This window comes from Triturus cristatus, chromosome 5_2, assembly GCF_964204655.1.
Source record: "Triturus cristatus chromosome 5_2, aTriCri1.1, whole genome shotgun sequence".
Taxonomy (NCBI): Eukaryota; Metazoa; Chordata; class Amphibia; order Caudata; family Salamandridae; genus Triturus; species Triturus cristatus.
Window position 1 is genome coordinate 576,408,243 of NC_140588.1, and position 19,037 is coordinate 576,427,279.

General features: G+C 53.4%; 8 non-coding genes across 8 annotated transcripts; all 8 read left to right on the forward strand.

Annotated features, from left to right (window-relative positions):
- The first annotated feature begins 1,886 nt into the window (after nt 1–1,886).
- Nucleotides 1,887–1,969, forward strand: TRNAL-UAA (transfer RNA leucine (anticodon UAA)). The gene has a single exon. It is a non-coding gene; the product is annotated as a tRNA-Leu (tRNA).
- Nucleotides 1,970–4,106: 2,137 nt separating this feature from the next.
- Nucleotides 4,107–4,189, forward strand: TRNAL-UAA (transfer RNA leucine (anticodon UAA)). Its single transcript has one exon. It is a non-coding gene; the product is annotated as a tRNA-Leu (tRNA).
- A 2,131-nt stretch (nt 4,190–6,320) lies between these two features.
- On the forward strand, nt 6,321–6,403 carry TRNAL-UAA (transfer RNA leucine (anticodon UAA)). Its single transcript has one exon. It is a non-coding gene; the product is annotated as a tRNA-Leu (tRNA).
- Nucleotides 6,404–8,546: 2,143 nt separating this feature from the next.
- Nucleotides 8,547–8,629, forward strand: TRNAL-UAA (transfer RNA leucine (anticodon UAA)). The gene has a single exon. It is a non-coding gene; the product is annotated as a tRNA-Leu (tRNA).
- Nucleotides 8,630–10,766: 2,137 nt separating this feature from the next.
- On the forward strand, nt 10,767–10,849 carry TRNAL-UAA (transfer RNA leucine (anticodon UAA)). Its single transcript has one exon. It is a non-coding gene; the product is annotated as a tRNA-Leu (tRNA).
- A 2,149-nt stretch (nt 10,850–12,998) lies between these two features.
- TRNAL-UAA (transfer RNA leucine (anticodon UAA)) lies at nt 12,999–13,081 on the forward strand. Its single transcript has one exon. It is a non-coding gene; the product is annotated as a tRNA-Leu (tRNA).
- Nucleotides 13,082–15,218: 2,137 nt separating this feature from the next.
- TRNAL-UAA (transfer RNA leucine (anticodon UAA)) lies at nt 15,219–15,301 on the forward strand. Its single transcript has one exon. It is a non-coding gene; the product is annotated as a tRNA-Leu (tRNA).
- Nucleotides 15,302–17,444: 2,143 nt separating this feature from the next.
- Nucleotides 17,445–17,527, forward strand: TRNAL-UAA (transfer RNA leucine (anticodon UAA)). The gene has a single exon. It is a non-coding gene; the product is annotated as a tRNA-Leu (tRNA).
- The last annotated feature ends 1,510 nt before the right edge of the window (nt 17,528–19,037 follow it).

Consider the following 19,037-nt stretch of genomic DNA (forward strand, 5'->3'; position numbering starts at 1 on the left):
TGCTTCCTGGGGAACATGGGCCTGCCACTGGAATTTGTTAACCCGCCTCTTGCGGATTTCTCCCCTTTCTTTGATTTACACCTGCAGGCTCTCCCTTGCCATCGGAGCAGGATCTGCTGATGCAGGCCCGGCAGGATCAAATGTGCAAAGGCTTGTCCCCAGGCCTCGGGAAAAAATTGAGCAGAGATTCCCACCTCCGCCTCCTCTTGCCTTCCGAACGGGCTTCCAAACGGGCAATGCCCTGACGGGTCCCCCACGCCCCATCCTGCCCATGCCCACACCCCTGTATATGAGGGTGACCCATGTCCCTCACCCTCCATGCTCGAACGGAAGACACGTGTGTCCTGAGGGGAGCGCCAGACAGGCATTTCTCCGGCCAGGCAGACCCCTGCAGCACCCGTTAGGCTCCAAAGCCTGTACATTCCCAAGATGCCACTGGTCACTATGCAAATCAGACAGCCCTGGCCACACCCTCTCCGCCGCTGGGCTCTGCTGCTTTCGGTACGTGCAGCTCAGCTTTTTCTTACCCTGAACCAGACTTCCATTTCAGCAAAAAGGTGGGTTGCAGTGGGTCCGGGATGCCATTTGGAGACAAAGCCTGCGGCCCTGTCAAAGATGACTTCCTGCCGCACACCATGTGGTCAGAAGCCTACGAAAAGAAGCGCACCTCGGAATACAGAATCTCACTTCCTCAAGAGCCTTGCACAAGAGATTTTCCTCCCGCCGAGGAAAGCAACTCAAAGGGAACCTTGCGAAAATCAAATTAGGAGCCAGATTGCGGGATGCTAGGCAAACTGTTTGTCAGAAAAGCAAATTCATTTTGAGAAGCCCTGACCTGCGGGAAGGAAAAGCATTCAAGGGCAGAAGAAGGACTGTTCCCTGACCGGGAATCGAACCCGGGCCGCGGCGGTGAGAGCACAGAATCCTAACCACTAGACCACCAGGGAACCCACAGCCATACAGCAAAAGTTCCTACACTGCTCTCCTAGTGACAAAGCTCATGGGGGCTGAAAGCATATTTTATTCTACAGCGAATATGAATCAGAACTTGAAAAAACACTCATGATTCCACCAGACTGTTTGTCACTTCCAAGCACAGGCCATCCCCTCCCCCGTGCTACTGAACCGACGAATTCCTGTACAATCGGGATCCCCGGGAAATCACAAGAGGGACACCTAGTGGCCGCTGATAGCTCAAAGACAGCTGGTACACCTTCTCACACCTACCTCGTTATTCAGCTTGCTGGAAGAATACATTGCGAATAACCGATTCAAGAGTGCAAGGGAGAAGAGTGCTCCAAAGTAGATGTATACATCGCAGCCGGGTTTTCCAGCAATTTACCTTTCTGATGAGCTGGTACTGCACTTTACGCCCACATAGAGCACCTGACTGGGTGGGGGACTGCGTGCGCATGAAGGTGGCTGAGGGCAATGGGAGCAAAGCAACCTGGGACACAGGGGACCCAGCCCCTTTCCTCTGCTTTCGTCTATAGGTCAGGGTGCCTTTTTAAGGACGTTCGATTAAAAAAAGCTGAGCTGCGTGGACAAATTACGCACGTCTACGAGGGATCTTCCCTGACCGGGAATCGAACCCGGGCCGCGGCGGTGAAAGCGCCGAATCCTAGCCACTAGACCACCAGGGAGGAGATGCTCTTGTGAGCCTGCCTTGCTCACTTCCTTATTGTGACTAAGCTAACTCCACTGTATAGATTGCCCATAAAGTACGAGTGGGGAAAAGTTAGGTGTCACACAGTGTGTTTGTCATAAGCAATTACCTTTATCCTCCTGCAAAAGCCTTTTTACTCTGCAATCACCTCTTGCTGGACAGCCTGCGCTGGAGCAGCCAGCATGAAAAGGGAGCTGAGTAAGGCAGGGCCTAGGGTCTCACCAGGGTGGCCGAGTGGTTAAGGCGTTGGACTTAAGATCCAATGGACAGTTGTCCGCATGGGTTCGAGCCCCATCCCTGGTATGGGTTTTCAGCGGGTGTGTAGGAACTTGCAGATGCTTTTTTAAAGCATTTTCCTCTGCCCTCCTCACCCTCCCAGTGCCCTTCCTTAACAGTCCCAATTCACGTCTCAGCTGTGGGGTCTGCTGCTACTCTGCACTTAGCATGGATGCTTCCCAAAGCAATGCAGTGCCACCTACGCAGAGCCCCTGCTTAGAGAAATACACCTCCTATGTCTTTTCCCACTGAAGGGAGCAGGAGGAAGTACTTGCTTCCTGGGGAACATGGGCCTGCCAGTGGAATTTGTTAACCCGCCTCTTGCGGATTTCTCCCCTTTCTTTGATTTACACCTGCAGGCTCTCCCTTGCCATCGGAGCAGGATCTGCTGATGCAGGCCCGGCTGGATCAAATGTGCAAAGGCTTGTCCCCAGGCCTCGGGAAAAAATTGAGCAGAGATTCCCGCCTCCGCCTCCTCTTGCCTTCCGAACGGGCTTCCAAACGGGCAATGCCCTGACGGGTCCCCCACGCCCCATCCTGCCCATGCCCACACCCCTGTATATGAGGGTGACCCATGTCCCTCACCCTCCATGCTCGAACGGAAGACACGTGTGTCCTGAGGGGAGCGCCAGACAGGCATTTCTCCGGCCAGGCAGACCCCTGCAGCACCCGTTAAGCTCCAAAGCCTGTACATTCCCAAGATGCCACTGGTCACTATGCAAATCAGACAGCCCTGGCCACACCCTCTCCGCCGCTGGGCTCTGCTGCTTTCGGTACGTGCAGCTCAGCTTTCTATTACCCTGAACCAGACTTCCGTTTCAGCAAAAAGGTGGGTTGCAGTGCGTCCGGGATGCCATTTGGAGATAAAGCCTGCGGCCCTGTCAAAGATGACTTCCTGCCGCACACCATGTGGTCAGAAGCCTACGAAAAGAAGCGCACCTCGGAATACAGAATCTCACTTCCTCAAGAGCCTTGCACAAGAGATTTTCCTCCCGCCGAGGAAAGCAACTCAAAGGGAACCTTGCGAAAATCAAATTAGGAGCCAGATTGCGGGATGCTAGGCAAACTGTTTGTCAGAAAAGCAAATTCATTTTGAGAAGCCCTGACCTGCGGGAAGGAAAAGCATTCAAGGGCAGAAGAAGGACTGTTCCCTGACCGGGAATCGAACCCAGGCCGCGGTGGTGAGAGCGCCGAATCCTAACCACTAGACCACCAGGGAACCCACAGCCATACTGCAAAAGTTCCTACACTGCTCTCCTAGTGACAAAGCTCATGGGGGCTGAAAGCATATTTTATTCTACAGCGAATATGAATCAGAACTTGAAAAAACACTCATGATTCCACCAGACTGTTTGTCACTTCCAAGCACAGGCCATCCCCTCCCCCGTGCTACTGAACCGACGAATTCCTGTACAATCGGGATCCCCGGGAAATCACAAGAGGGACACCTAGTGGCCGCTGATAGCTCAAAGACAGCTGGTACACCTTCTCACACCTACCTCGTTATTCAGCTTGCTGGAAGAATACATTGCGAATGACCGATTCAAGAGTGCAAGGGAGAAGAGTGCTCCAAAGTAGATGTATACATCGCAGCCGGGTTTTCCAGCAATTTACCTTTCTGATGAGCTGGTACTGCACTTTACGCCCACATAGAGCACCTGACTGGGTGGGGGACTGCGTGCGCATGAAGGTGGCTGAGGGCAATGGGAGCAAAGCAACCTGGGACACAGGGGACCCAGCCCCTTTCCTCTGCTTTCGTCTATAGGTCGGGGTTCCTTTTTAAGGACCTTCGATTAAAAAAAGCTGAGCTGCGTGGACAAATTACGCACGTCTACGTCTTAGAGAGATCTTCCCTGACCGGGAATCGAACCCGGGCCGCGGCGGTGAAAGCGCCAAATCCTAGCCACTAGACCACCAGGGAGGAGATGCTCTTGTGAGCCTGCCTTGCTCACTTCCTTATTGTGACTAAGCTAACTCCACTGTATAGATTGCCCATAAAGTACGAGTGGGGAAAAGTTAGGTGTCACACAGTGTGTTTGTCATAAGCAATTACCTTTATCCTCCTGCAAAAGCCTTTTTACTCTGCAATCACCTCTTGCTGGACAGCCTGCGCTGGAGCAGCCAGCATGAAAAGGGAGCTGAGTAAGGCAGGGCCTAGGGTCTCACCAGGGTGGCCGAGTGGTTAAGGCGTTGGACTTAAGATCCAATGGACAGTTGTCCGCATGGGTTCGAGCCCCATCCCTGGTATGGGTTTTCAGCGGGTGTGTAGGAACTTGCAGATGCTTTTGTAAAGCATTTTCCTCTGCCCTCCTCACCCTCCCAGTGCCCTTCCTTAACAGTCCCAATTCACGTCTCAGCTGTGGGGTCTGCTGCTACTCTGCACTTAGCATGGATGCTTCCCAAAGCAATGCAGTGCCACCTACGCAGAGCCCCTGCTTAGAGAAATACACCTCCTATGTCTTTTCCCACTGAAGGGAGCAGGAGGAAGTACTTGCTTCCTGGGGAACATGGGCCTGCCACTGGAATTTGTTAACCCGCCTCTTGCGGATTTCTCCCCTTTCTTTGATTTACACCTGCAGGCTCTCCCTTGCCATCGGAGCAGGATCTGCTGATGCAGGCCCGGCAGGATCAAATGTGCAAAGGCTTGTCCCCAGGCCTCGGGAAAAAATTGAGCAGAGATTCCCACCTCCGCCTCCTCTTGCCTTCCGAACGGGCTTCCAAACGGGCAATGCCCTGACGGGTCCCCCACGCCCCATCCTGCCCATGCCCACACCCCTGTATATGAGGGTGACCCATGTCCCTCACCCTCCATGCTCGAACGGAAGACACGTGTGTCCTGAGGGGAGCGCCAGACAGGCATTTCTCCGGCCAGGCAGACCCCTGCAGCACCCGTTAGGCTCCAAAGCCTGTACATTCCCAAGATGCCACTGGTCACTATGCAAATCAGACAGCCCTGGCCACACCCTCTCCGCCGCTGGGCTCTGCTGCTTTCGGTACGTGCAGCTCAGCTTTTTCTTACCCTGAACCAGACTTCCATTTCAGTAAAAAGGTGGGTTGCAGTGGGTCCGGGATGCCATTTGGAGACAAAGCCTGCGGCCCTGTCAAAGATGACTTCCTGCCGCACACCATGTGGTCAGAAGCCTACGAAAAGAAGCGCACCTCGGAATACAGAATCTCACTTCCTCAAGAGCCTTGCACAAGAGATTTTCCTCCCGCCGAGGAAAGCAACTCAAAGGGAACCTTGCGAAAATCAAATTAGGAGCCAGATTGCGGGATGCTAGGCAAACTGTTTGTCAGAAAAGCAAATTCATTTTGAGAAGCCCTGACCTGCGGGAAGGAAAAGCATTCAAGGGCAGAAGAAGGACTGTTCCCTGACCGGGAATCGAACCCGGGCCGCGGCGGTGAGAGCGCAGAATCCTAACCACTAGACCACCAGGGAACCCACAGCCATACAGCAAAAGTTCCTACACTGCTCTCCTAGTGACAAAGCTCATGGGGGCTGAAAGCATATTTTATTCTACAGCGAATATGAACCAGAACTTGAAAAAACACTCATGATTCCACCAGACTGTTTGTCACTTCCAAGCACAGGCCATCCCCTCCCCCGTGCTACTGAACCGACGAATTCCTGTACAATCGGGATCCCCGGGAAATCACAAGAGGGACACCTAGTGGCCGCTGATAGCTCAAAGACAGCTGGTACACCTTCTCACACCTACCTCGTTATTCAGCTTGCTGGAAGAATACATTGCGAATGACCGATTCAAGAGTGCAAGGGAGAAGAGTGCTCCAAAGTAGATGTATACATCGCAGCCGGGTTTTCCAGCAATTTACCTTTCTGATGAGCTGGTACTGCACTTTACGCCCACATAGAGCACCTGACTGGGTGGGGGACTGCGTGCGCATGAAGGTGGCTGAGGGCAATGGGAGCAAAGCAACCTGGGACACAGGGGACCCAGCCCCTTTCCTCTGCTTTCGTCTATAGGTCAGGGTGCCTTTTTAAGGACGTTCGATTAAAAAAAGCTGAGCTGCGTGGACAAATTACGCACGTCTACGAGGGATCTTCCCTGACCGGGAATCGAACCCGGGCCGCGGCGGTGAAAGCGCCGAATCCTAGCCACTAGACCACCAGGGAGGAGATGCCCTTGTGAGCCTGCCTTGCTCACTTCCTTATTGTGACTAAGCTAACTCCACTGTATAGATTGCCCATAAAGTACGAGTGGGGAAAAGTTAGGTGTCACACAGTGTGTTTGTCATAAGCAATTACCTTTATCCTCCTGCAAAAGCCTTTTTACTCTGCAATCACCTCTTGCTGGACAGCCTGCGCTGGAGCAGCCAGCATGAAAAGGGAGCTGAGTAAGGCAGGGCCTAGGGTCTCACCAGGGTGGCCGAGTGGTTAAGGCGTTGGACTTAAGATCCAATGGACAGTTGTCCGCATGGGTTCGAGCCCCATCCCTGGTATGGGTTTTCAGCGGGTGTGTAGGAACTTGCAGATGCTTTTTTAAAGCATTTTCCTCTGCCCTCCTCACCCTCCCAGTGCCCTTCCTTAACAGTCCCAATTCACGTCTCAGCTGTGGGGTCTGCTGCTACTCTGCACTTAGCATGGATGCTTCCCAAAGCAATGCAGTGCCACCTACGCAGAGCCCCTGCTTAGAGAAATACACCTCCTATGTCTTTTCCCACTGAAGGGAGCAGGAGGAAGTACTTGCTTCCTGGGGAACATGGGCCTGCCAGTGGAATTTGTTAACCCGCCTCTTGCGGATTTCTCCCCTTTCTTTGATTTACACCTGCAGGCTCTCCCTTGCCATCGGAGCAGGATCTGCTGATGCAGGCCCGGCTGGATCAAATGTGCAAAGGCTTGTCCCCAGGCCTCGGGAAAAAATTGAGCAGAGATTCCCGCCTCCGCCTCCGCCTCCTCTTGCCTTCCGAACGGGCTTCCAAACGGGCAATGCCCTGACGGGTCCCCCACGCCCCATCCTGCCCATGCCCACACCCCTGTATATGAGGGTGACCCATGTCCCTCACCCTCCATGCTCGAACGGAAGACACGTGTGTCCTGAGGGGAGCGCCAGACAGGCATTTCTCCGGCCAGGCAGACCCCTGCAGCACCCGTTAAGCTCCAAAGCCTGTACATTCCCAAGATGCCACTGGTCACTATGCAAATCAGACAGCCCTGGCCACACCCTCTCCGCCGCTGGGCTCTGCTGCTTTCGGTACGTGCAGCTCAGCTTTCTATTACCCTGAACCAGACTTCCGTTTCAGCAAAAAGGTGGGTTGCAGTGCGTCCGGGATGCCATTTGGAGATAAAGCCTGCGGCCCTGTCAAAGATGACTTCCTGCCGCACACCATGTGGTCAGAAGCCTACGAAAAGAAGCGCACCTCGGAATACAGAATCTCACTTCCTCAAGAGCCTTGCACAAGAGATTTTCCTCCCGCCGAGGAAAGCAACTCAAAGGGAACCTTGCGAAAATCAAATTAGGAGCCAGATTGCGGGATGCTAGGCAAACTGTTTGTCAGAAAAGCAAATTCATTTTGAGAAGCCCTGACCTGCGGGAAGGAAAAGCATTCAAGGGCAGAAGAAGGACTGTTCCCTGACCGGGAATCGAACCCAGGCCGCGGTGGTGAGAGCGCCGAATCCTAACCACTAGACCACCAGGGAACCCACAGCCATACTGCAAAAGTTCCTACACTGCTCTCCTAGTGACAAAGCTCATGGGGGCTGAAAGCATATTTTATTCTACAGCGAATATGAATCAGAACTTGAAAAAACACTCATGATTCCACCAGACTGTTTGTCACTTCCAAGCACAGGCCATCCCCTCCCCCGTGCTACTGAACCGACGAATTCCTGTACAATCGGGATCCCCGGGAAATCACAAGAGGGACACCTAGTGGCCGCTGATAGCTCAAAGACAGCTGGTACACCTTCTCACACCTACCTCGTTATTCAGCTTGCTGGAAGAATACATTGCGAATGACCGATTCAAGAGTGCAAGGGAGAAGAGTGCTCCAAAGTAGATGTATACATCGCAGCCGGGTTTTCCAGCAATTTACCTTTCTGATGAGCTGGTACTGCACTTTACGCCCACATAGAGCACCTGACTGGGTGGGGGACTGCGTGCGCATGAAGGTGGCTGAGGGCAATGGGAGCAAAGCAACCTGGGACACAGGGGACCCAGCCCCTTTCCTCTGCTTTCGTCTATAGGTCGGGGTGCCTTTTTAAGGACCTTCGATTAAAAAAAGCTGAGCTGCGTGGACAAATTACGCACGTCTACGTCTTAGAGAGATCTTCCCTGACCGGGAATCGAACCCGGGCCGCGGCGGTGAAAGCGCCAAATCCTAGCCACTAGACCACCAGGGAGGAGATGCTCTTGTGAGCCTGCCTTGCTCACTTCCTTATTGTGACTAAGCTAACTCCACTGTATAGATTGCCCATAAAGTACGAGTGGGGAAAAGTTAGGTGTCACACAGTGTGTTTGTCATAAGCAATTACCTTTATCCTCCTGCAAAAGCCTTTTTACTCTGCAATCACCTCTTGCTGGACAGCCTGCGCTGGAGCAGCCAGCATGAAAAGGGAGCTGAGTAAGGCAGGGCCTAGGGTCTCACCAGGGTGGCCGAGTGGTTAAGGCGTTGGACTTAAGATCCAATGGACAGTTGTCCGCATGGGTTCGAGCCCCATCCCTGGTATGGGTTTTCAGCGGGTGTGTAGGAACTTGCAGATGCTTTTGTAAAGCATTTTCCTCTGCCCTCCTCACCCTCCCAGTGCCCTTCCTTAACAGTCCCAATTCACGTCTCAGCTGTGGGGTCTGCTGCTACTCTGCACTTAGCATGGATGCTTCCCAAAGCAATGCAGTGCCACCTACGCAGAGCCCCTGCTTAGAGAAATACACCTCCTATGTCTTTTCCCACTGAAGGGAGCAGGAGGAAGTACTTGCTTCCTGGGGAACATGGGCCTGCCACTGGAATTTGTTAACCCGCCTCTTGCGGATTTCTCCCCTTTCTTTGATTTACACCTGCAGGCTCTCCCTTGCCATCGGAGCAGGATCTGCTGATGCAGGCCCGGCAGGATCAAATGTGCAAAGGCTTGTCCCCAGGCCTCGGGAAAAAATTGAGCAGAGATTCCCACCTCCGCCTCCTCTTGCCTTCCGAACGGGCTTCCAAACGGGCAATGCCCTGACGGGTCCCCCACGCCCCATCCTGCCCATGCCCACACCCCTGTATATGAGGGTGACCCATGTCCCTCACCCTCCATGCTCGAACGGAAGACACGTGTGTCCTGAGGGGAGCGCCAGACAGGCATTTCTCCGGCCAGGCAGACCCCTGCAGCACCCGTTAGGCTCCAAAGCCTGTACATTCCCAAGATGCCACTGGTCACTATGCAAATCAGACAGCCCTGGCCACACCCTCTCCGCCGCTGGGCTCTGCTGCTTTCGGTACGTGCAGCTCAGCTTTTTCTTACCCTGAACCAGACTTCCATTTCAGCAAAAAGGTGGGTTGCAGTGGGTCCGGGATGCCATTTGGAGACAAAGCCTGCGGCCCTGTCAAAGATGACTTCCTGCCGCACACCATGTGGTCAGAAGCCTACGAAAAGAAGCGCACCTCGGAATACAGAATCTCACTTCCTCAAGAGCCTTGCACAAGAGATTTTCCTCCCGCCGAGGAAAGCAACTCAAAGGGAACCTTGCGAAAATCAAATTAGGAGCCAGATTGCGGGATGCTAGGCAAACTGTTTGTCAGAAAAGCAAATTCATTTTGAGAAGCCCTGACCTGCGGGAAGGAAAAGCATTCAAGGGCAGAAGAAGGACTGTTTCCTGACCGGGAATCGAACCCGGGCCGCGGCGGTGAGAGCGCAGAATCCTAACCACTAGACCACCAGGGAACCCAGAGCCATACAGCAAAAGTTCCTACACTGCTCTCCTAGTGACAAAGCTCATGGGGGCTGAAAGCATATTTTATTCTACAGCGAATATGAATCAGAACTTGAAAAAACACTCATGATTCCACCAGACTGTTTGTCACTTCCAAGCACAGGCCATCCCCTCCCCCGTGCTACTGAACCGACGAATTCCTGTACAATCGGGATCCCCGGGAAATCACAAGAGGGACACCTAGTGGCCGCTGATAGCTCAAAGACAGCTGGTACACCTTCTCACACCTACCTCGTTATTCAGCTTGCTGGAAGAATACATTGCGAATGACCGATTCAAGAGTGCAAGGGAGAAGAGTGCTCCAAAGTAGATGTATACATCGCAGCCGGGTTTTCCAGCAATTTACCTTTCTGATGAGCTGGTACTGCACTTTACGCCCACATAGAGCACCTGACTGGGTGGGGGACTGCGTGCGCATGAAGGTGGCTGAGGGCAATGGGAGCAAAGCAACCTGGGACACAGGGGACCCAGCCCCTTTCCTCTGCTTTCGTCTATAGGTCGGGGTGCCTTTTTAAGGACCTTCGATTAAAAAAAGCTGAGCTGCGTGGACAAATTACGCACGTCTACGTCTTAGAGGGATCTTCCCTGACCGGGAATCGAACCCGGGCCGCGGCGGTGAAAGCGCCGAATCCTAGCCACTAGACCACCAGGGAGGAGATGCTCTTGTGAGCCTGCCTTGCTCACTTCCTTATTGTGACTAAGCTAACTCCACTGTATAGATTGCCCATAAAGTACGAGTGGGGAAAAGTTAGGTGTCACACAGTGTGTTTGTCATAAGCAATTACCTTTATCCTCCTGCAAAAGCCTTTTTACTCTGCAATCACCTCTTGCTGGACAGCCTGCGCTGGAGCAGCCAGCATGAAAAGGGAGCTGAGTAAGGCAGGGCCTAGGGTCTCACCAGGGTGGCCGAGTGGTTAAGGCGTTGGACTTAAGATCCAATGGACAGTTGTCCGCATGGGTTCGAGCCCCATCCCTGGTATGGGTTTTCAGCGGGTGTGTAGGAACTTGCAGATGCTTTTTTAAAGCATTTTCCTCTGCCCTCCTCACCCTCCCAGTGCCCTTCCTTAACAGTCCCAATTCACGTCTCAGCTGTGGGGTCTGCTGCTACTCTGCACTTAGCATGGATGCTTCCCAAAGCAATGCAGTGCCACCTACGCAGAGCCCCTGCTTAGAGAAATACACCTCCTATGTCTTTTCCCACTGAAGGGAGCAGGAGGAAGTACTTGCTTCCTGGGGAACATGGGCCTGCCACTGGAATTTGTTAACCCGCCTCTTGAGGATTTCTCCCCTTTCTTTGATTTACACCTGCAGGCTCTCCCTTGCCATCGGAGCAGGATCTGCTGATGCAGGCCCGGCAGGATCAAATGTGCAAAGGCTTGTCCCCAGGCCTCGGGAAAAAATTGAGCAGAGATTCCCGCCTCCGCCTCCGCCTCCGCCTCCTCTTGCCTTCCGAACGGGCTTCCAAACGGGCAATGCCCTGACGGGTCCCCCACGCCCCATCCTGCCCATGCCCACACCCCTGTATATGAGGGTGACCCATGTCCCTCACCCTCCATGCTCGAACGGAAGACACGTGTGTCCTGAGGGGAGCGCCAGACAGGCATTTCTCCGGCCAGGCAGACCCCTGCAGCACCCGTTAGGCTCCAAAGCCTGTACATTCCCAAGATGCCACTGGTCACTATGCAAATCAGACAGCCCTGGCCACACCCTCTCCGCCGCTGGGCTCTGCTGCTTTCGGTACGTGCAGCTCAGCTTTTTCTTACCCTGAACCAGACTTCCGTTTCAGCAAAAAGGTGGGTTGCAGTGGGTCCGGGATGCCATTTGGAGACAAAGCCTGCGGCCCTGTCAAAGATGACTTCCTGCCGCACACCATGTGGTCAGAAGCCTACGAAAAGAAGCGCACCTCGGAATACAGAATCTCACTTCCTCAAGAGCCTTGCACAAGAGATTTTCCTCCCGCCGAGGAAAGCAACTCAAAGGGAACCTTGCGAAAATCAAATTAGGAGCCAGATTGCGGGATGCTAGGCAAACTGTTTGTCAGAAAAGCAAATTCATTTTGAGAAGCCCTGACCTGCGGGAAGGAAAAGCATTCAAGGGCAGAAGAAGGACTGTTCCCTGACCGGGAATCGAACCCGGGCCGCGGCGGTGAGAGCGCAGAATCCTAACCACTAGACCACCAGGGAACCCAGAGCCATACAGCAAAAGTTCCTACACTGCTCTCCTAGTGACAAAGCTCATGGGGGCTGAAATCATATTTTATTCTACAGCGAATATGAATCAGAACTTGAAAAAACACTCATGATTCCACCAGACTGTTTGTCACTTCCAAGCACAGGCCATCCCCTCCCCCGTGCTACTGAACCGACGAATTCCTGTACAATCGGGATCCCCGGTAAATCACAAGAGGGACACCTAGTGGCCGCTGATAGCTCAAAGACAGCTGGTACACCTTCTCACACCTACCTCGTTATTCAGCTTGCTGGAAGAATACATTGCGAATGACCGATTCAAGAGTGCAAGGGAGAAGAGTGCTCCAAAGTAGATGTATACATCGCAGCCGGGTTTTCCAGCAATTTACCTTTCTGATGAGCTGGTACTGCACTTTACGCCCACATAGAGCACCTGACTGGGTGGGGGACTGCGTGCGCATGAAGGTGGCTGAGGGCAATGGGAGCAAAGCAACCTGGGACACAGGGGACCCAGCCCCTTTCCTCTGCTTTCGTCTATAGGTCGGGGTGCCTTTTTAAGGACCTTCGATTAAAAAAAGCTGAGCTGCGTGGACAAATTACGCACGTCTACGTCTTAGAGGGATCTTCCCTGACCGGGAATCGAACCCGGGCCGCGGCGGTGAAAGCGCCGAATCCTAGCCACTAGACCACCAGGGAGGAGATGCTCTTGTGAGCCTGCCTTGCTCACTTCCTTATTGTGACTAAGCTAACTCCACTGTATAGATTGCCCATAAAGTACGAGTGGGGAAAAGTTAGGTGTCACACAGTGTGTTTGTCATAAGCAATTACCTTTATCCTCCTGCAAAAGCCTTTTTACTCTGCAATCACCTCTTGCTGGACAGCCTGCGCTGGAGCAGCCAGCATGAAAAGGGAGCTGAGTAAGGCAGGGCCTAGGGTCTCACCAGGGTGGCCGAGTGGTTAAGGCGTTGGACTTAAGATCCAATGGACAGTTGTCCGCATGGGTTCGAGCCCCATCCCTGGTATGGGTTTTCAGCGGGTGTGTAGGAACTTGCAGATGCTTTTGTAAAGCATTTTCCTCTGCCCTCCTCACCCTCCCAGTGCCCTTCCTTAACAGTCCCAATTCACGTCTCAGCTGTGGGGTCTGCTGCTACTCTGCACTTAGCATGGATGCTTCCCAAAGCAATGCAGTGCCACCTACGCAGAGCCCCTGCTTAGAGAAATACACCTCCTATGTCTTTTCCCACTGAAGGGAGCAGGAGGAAGTACTTGCTTCCTGGGGAACATGGGCCTGCCACTGGAATTTGTTAACCCGCCTCTTGCGGATTTCTCCCCTTTCTTTGATTTACACCTGCAGGCTCTCCCTTGCCATCGGAGCAGGATCTGCTGATGCAGGCCCGGCAGGATCAAATGTGCAAAGGCTTGTCCCCAGGCCTCGGGAAAAAATTGAGCAGAGATTCCCACCTCCGCCTCCTCTTGCCTTCCGAACGGGCTTCCAAACGGGCAATGCCCTGACGGGTCCCCCACGCCCCATCCTGCCCATGCCCACACCCCTGTATATGAGGGTGACCCATGTCCCTCACCCTCCATGCTCGAACGGAAGACACGTGTGTCCTGAGGGGAGCGCCAGACAGGCATTTCTCCGGCCAGGCAGACCCCTGCAGCACCCGTTAGGCTCCAAAGCCTGTACATTCCCAAGATGCCACTGGTCACTATGCAAATCAGACAGCCCTGGCCACACCCTCTCCGCCGCTGGGCTCTGCTGCTTTCGGTACGTGCAGCTCAGCTTTTTCTTACCCTGAACCAGACTTCCGTTTCAGCAAAAAGGTGGGTTGCAGTGGGTCCGGGATGCCATTTGGAGACAAAGCCTGCGGCCCTGTCAAAGATGACTTCCTGCCGCACACCATGTGGTCAGAAGCCTACGAAAAGAAGCGCACCTCGGAATACAGAATCTCACTTCCTCAAGAGCCTTGCACAAGAGATTTTCCTCCCGCCGAGGAAAGCAACTCAAAGGGAACCTTGCGAAAATCAAATTAGGAGCCAGATTGCGGGATGCTAGGCAAACTGTTTGTCAGAAAAGCAAATTCATTTTGAGAAGCCCTGACCTGCGGGAAGGAAAAGCATTCAAGGGCAGAAGAAGGACTGTTCCCTGACCGGGAATCGAACCCGGGCCGCGGCGGTGAGAGCGCAGAATCCTAACCACTAGACCACCAGGGAACCCAGAGCCATACAGCAAAAGTTCCTACACTGCTCTCCTAGTGACAAAGCTCATGGGGGCTGAAAGCATATTTTATTCTACAGCGAATATGAATCAGAACTTGAAAAAACACTCATGATTCCACCAGACTGTTTGTCACTTCCAAGCACAGGCCATCCCCTCCCCCGTGCTACTGAACCGACGAATTCCTGTACAATCGGGATCCCCGGGAAATCACAAGAGGGACACCTAGTGGCCGCTGATAGCTCAAAGACAGCTGGTACACCTTCTCACACCTACCTCGTTATTCAGCTTGCTGGAAGAATACATTGCGAATGACCGATTCAAGAGTGCAAGGGAGAAGAGTGCTCCAAAGTAGATGTATACATCGCAGCCGGGTTTTCCAGCAATTTACCTTTCTGATGAGCTGGTACTGCACTTTACGCCCACATAGAGCACCTGACTGGGTGGGGGACTGCGTGCGCATGAAGGTGGCTGAGGGCAATGGGAGCAAAGCAACCTGGGACACAGGGGACCCAGCCCCTTTCCTCTGCTTTCGTCTATAGGTCGGGGTGCCTTTTTAAGGACCTTCGATTAAAAAAAGCTGAGCTGCGTGGACAAATTACGCACGTCTACGTCTTAGAGGGATCTTCCCTGACCGGGAATCGAACCCGGGCCGCGGCGGTGAAAGCGCCGAATCCTAGCCACTAGACCACCAGGGAGGAGATGCTCTTGTGAGCCTGCCTTGCTCACTTCCTTATTGTGACTAAGCTAACTCCACTGTATAGATTGCCCATAAAGTACGAGTGGGGAAAAGTTAGGTGTCACACAGTGTGTTTGTCATAAGCAATTACCTTTATCCTCCTGCAAAAGCCTTTTTACTCTGCAATCACCTCTTGCTGGACAGCCTGCGCTGGAGCAGCCAGCATGAAAAGGGAGCTGAGTAAGGCAGGGCCTAGGGTCTCACCAGGGTGGCCGAGTGGTTAAGGCGTTGGACTTAAGATCCAATGGACAGTTGTCCGCATGGGTTCGAGCCCCATCCCTGGTATGGGTTTTCAGCGGGTGTGTAGGAACTTGCAGATGCTTTTTTAAAGCATTTTCCTCTGCCCTCCTCACCCTCCCAGTGCCCTTCCTTAACAGTCCCAATTCACGTCTCAGCTGTGGGGTCTGCTGCTACTCTGCACTTAGCATGGATGCTTCCCAAAGCAATGCAGTGCCACCTACGCAGAGCCCCTGCTTAGAGAAATACACCTCCTATGTCTTTTCCCACTGAAGGGAGCAGGAGGAAGTACTTGCTTCCTGGGGAACATGGGCCTGCCAGTGGAATTTGTTAACCCGCCTCTTGCGGATTTCTCCCCTTTCTTTGATTTACACCTGCAGGCTCTCCCTTGCCATCGGAGCAGGATCTGCTGATGCAGGCCCGGCTGGATCAAATGTGCAAAGGCTTGTCCCCAGGCCTCGGGAAAAAATTGAGCAGAGATTCCCGCCTCCGCCTCCGCCTCCTCTTGCCTTCCGAACGGGCTTCCAAACGGGCAATGCCCTGACGGGTCCCCCACGCCCCATCCTGCCCATGCCCACACCCCTGTATATGAGGGTGACCCATGTCCCTCACCCTCCATGCTCGAACGGAAGACACGTGTGTCCTGAGGGGAGCGCCAGACAGGCATTTCTCCGGCCAGGCAGACCCCTGCAGCACCCGTTAAGCTCCAAAGCCTGTACATTCCCAAGATGCCACTGGTCACTATGCAAATCAGACAGCCCTGGCCACACCCTCTCCGCCGCTGGGCTCTGCTGCTTTCGGTACGTGCAGCTCAGCTTTCTATTACCCTGAACCAGACTTCCGTTTCAGCAAAAAGGTGGGTTGCAGTGCGTCCGGGATGCCATTTGGAGATAAAGCCTGCGGCCCTGTCAAAGATGACTTCCTGCCGCACACCATGTGGTCAGAAGCCTACGAAAAGAAGCGCACCTCGGAATACAGAATCTCACTTCCTCAAGAGCCTTGCACAAGAGATTTTCCTCCCGCCGAGGAAAGCAACTCAAAGGGAACCTTGCGAAAATCAAATTAGGAGCCAGATTGCGGGATGCTAGGCAAACTGTTTGTCAGAAAAGCAAATTCATTTTGAGAAGCCCTGACCTGCGGGAAGGAAAAGCATTCAAGGGCAGAAGAAGGACTGTTCCCTGACCGGGAATCGAACCCAGGCCGCGGTGGTGAGAGCGCCGAATCCTAACCACTAGACCACCAGGGAACCCACAGCCATACTGCAAAAGTTCCTACACTGCTCTCCTAGTGACAAAGCTCATGGGGGCTGAAAGCATATTTTATTCTACAGCGAATATGAATCAGAACTTGAAAAAACACTCATGATTCCACCAGACTGTTTGTCACTTCCAAGCACAGGCCATCCCCTCCCCCGTGCTACTGAACCGACGAATTCCTGTACAATCGGGATCCCCGGGAAATCACAAGAGGGACACCTAGTGGCCGCTGATAGCTCAAAGACAGCTGGTACACCTTCTCACACCTACCTCGTTATTCAGCTTGCTGGAAGAATACATTGCGAATGACCGATTCAAGAGTGCAAGGGAGAAGAGTGCTCCAAAGTAGATGTATACATCGCAGCCGGGTTTTCCAGCAATTTACCTTTCTGATGAGCTGGTACTGCACTTTACGCCCACATAGAGCACCTGACTGGGTGGGGGACTGCGTGCGCATGAAGGTGGCTGAGGGCAATGGGAGCAAAGCAACCTGGGACACAGGGGACCCAGCCCCTTTCCTCTGCTTTCGTCTATAGGTCGGGGTTCCTTTTTAAGGACCTTCGATTAAAAAAAGCTGAGCTGCGTGGACAAATTACGCACGTCTACGTCTTAGAGAGATCTTCCCTGACCGGGAATCGAACCCGGGCCGCGGCGGTGAAAGCGCCAAATCCTAGCCACTAGACCACCAGGGAGGAGATGCTCTTGTGAGCCTGCCTTGCTCACTTCCTTATTGTGACTAAGCTAACTCCACTGTATAGATTGCCCATAAAGTACGAGTGGGGAAAAGTTAGGTGTCACACAGTGTGTTTGTCATAAGCAATTACCTTTATCCTCCTGCAAAAGCCTTTTTACTCTGCAATCACCTCTTGCTGGACAGCCTGCGCTGGAGCAGCCAGCATGAAAAGGGAGCTGAGTAAGGCAGGGCCTAGGGTCTCACCAGGGTGGCCGAGTGGTTAAGGCGTTGGACTTAAGATCCAATGGACAGTTGTCCGCATGGGTTCGAGCCCCATCCCTGGTATGGGTTTTCAGCGGGTGTGTAGGAACTTGCAGATGCTTTTGTAAAGCATTTTCCTCTGCCCTCCTCACCCTCCCAGTGCCCTTCCTTAACAGTCCCAATTCACGTCTCAGCTGTGGGGTCTGCTGCTACTCTGCACTTAGCATGGATGCTTCCCAAAGCAATGCAGTGCCACCTACGCAGAGCCCCTGCTTAGAGAAATACACCTCCTATGTCTTTTCCCACTGAAGGGAGCAGGAGGAAGTACTTGCTTCCTGGGGAACATGGGCCTGCCACTGGAATTTGTTAACCCGCCTCTTGCGGATTTCTCCCCTTTCTTTGATTTACACCTGCAGGCTCTCCCTTGCCATCGGAGCAGGATCTGCTGATGCAGGCCCGGCAGGATCAAATGTGCAAAGGCTTGTCCCCAGGCCTCGGGAAAAAATTGAGCAGAGATTCCCACCTCCGCCTCCTCTTATCTTCCGAACGGGCTTCCAAACGGGCAATGCCCTGACGGGTCCCCCACGCCCCATCCTGCCCATGCCCACACCCCTGTATATGAGGGTGACCCATGTCCCTCACCCTCCATGCTCGAACGGAAGACACGTGTGTCCTGAGGGGAGCGCCAGACAGGCATTTCTCCGGCCAGGCAGACCCCTGCAGCACCCGTTAGGCTCCAAAGCCTGTACATTCCCAAGATGCCACTGGTCACTATGCAAATCAGACAGCCCTGGCCACACCCTCTCCGCCGCTGGGCTCTGCTGCTTTCGGTACGTGCAGCTCAGCTTTTTCTTACCCTGAACCAGACTTCCATTTCAGCAAAAAGGTGGGTTGCAGTGGGTCCGGGATGCCATTTGGAGACAAAGCCTGCGGCCCTGTCAAAGATGACTTCCTGCCGCACACCATGTGGTCAGAAGCCTACGAAAAGAAGCGCACCTCGGAATACAGAATCTCACTTCCTCAAGAGCCTTGCACAAGAGATTTTCCTCCCGCCGAGGAAAGCAACTCAAAGGGAACCTTGCGAAAATCAAATTAGGAGCCAGATTGCGGGATGCTAGGCAAACTGTTTGTCAGAAAAGCAAATTCATTTTGAGAAGCCCTGACCTGCGGGAAGGAAAAGCATTCAAGGGCAGAAGAAGGACTGTTCCCTGACCGGGAATCGAACCCGGGCCGCGGCGGTGAGAGCGCAGAATCCTAACCACTAGACCACCAGGGAACCCACAGCCATACAGCAAAAGTTCCTACACTGCTCTCCTAGTGACAAAGCTCATGGGGGCTGAAAGCATATTTTATTCTACAGCGAATATGAATCAGAACTTGAAAAAACACTCATGATTCCACCAGACTGTTTGTCACTTCCAAGCACAGGCCATCCCCTCCCCCGTGCTACTGAACCGACGAATTCCTGTACAATCGGGATCCCCGGGAAATCACAAGAGGGACACCTAGTGGCCGCTGATAGCTCAAAGACAGCTGGTACACCTTCTCACACCTACCTCGTTATTCAGCTTGCTGGAAGAATACATTGCGAATG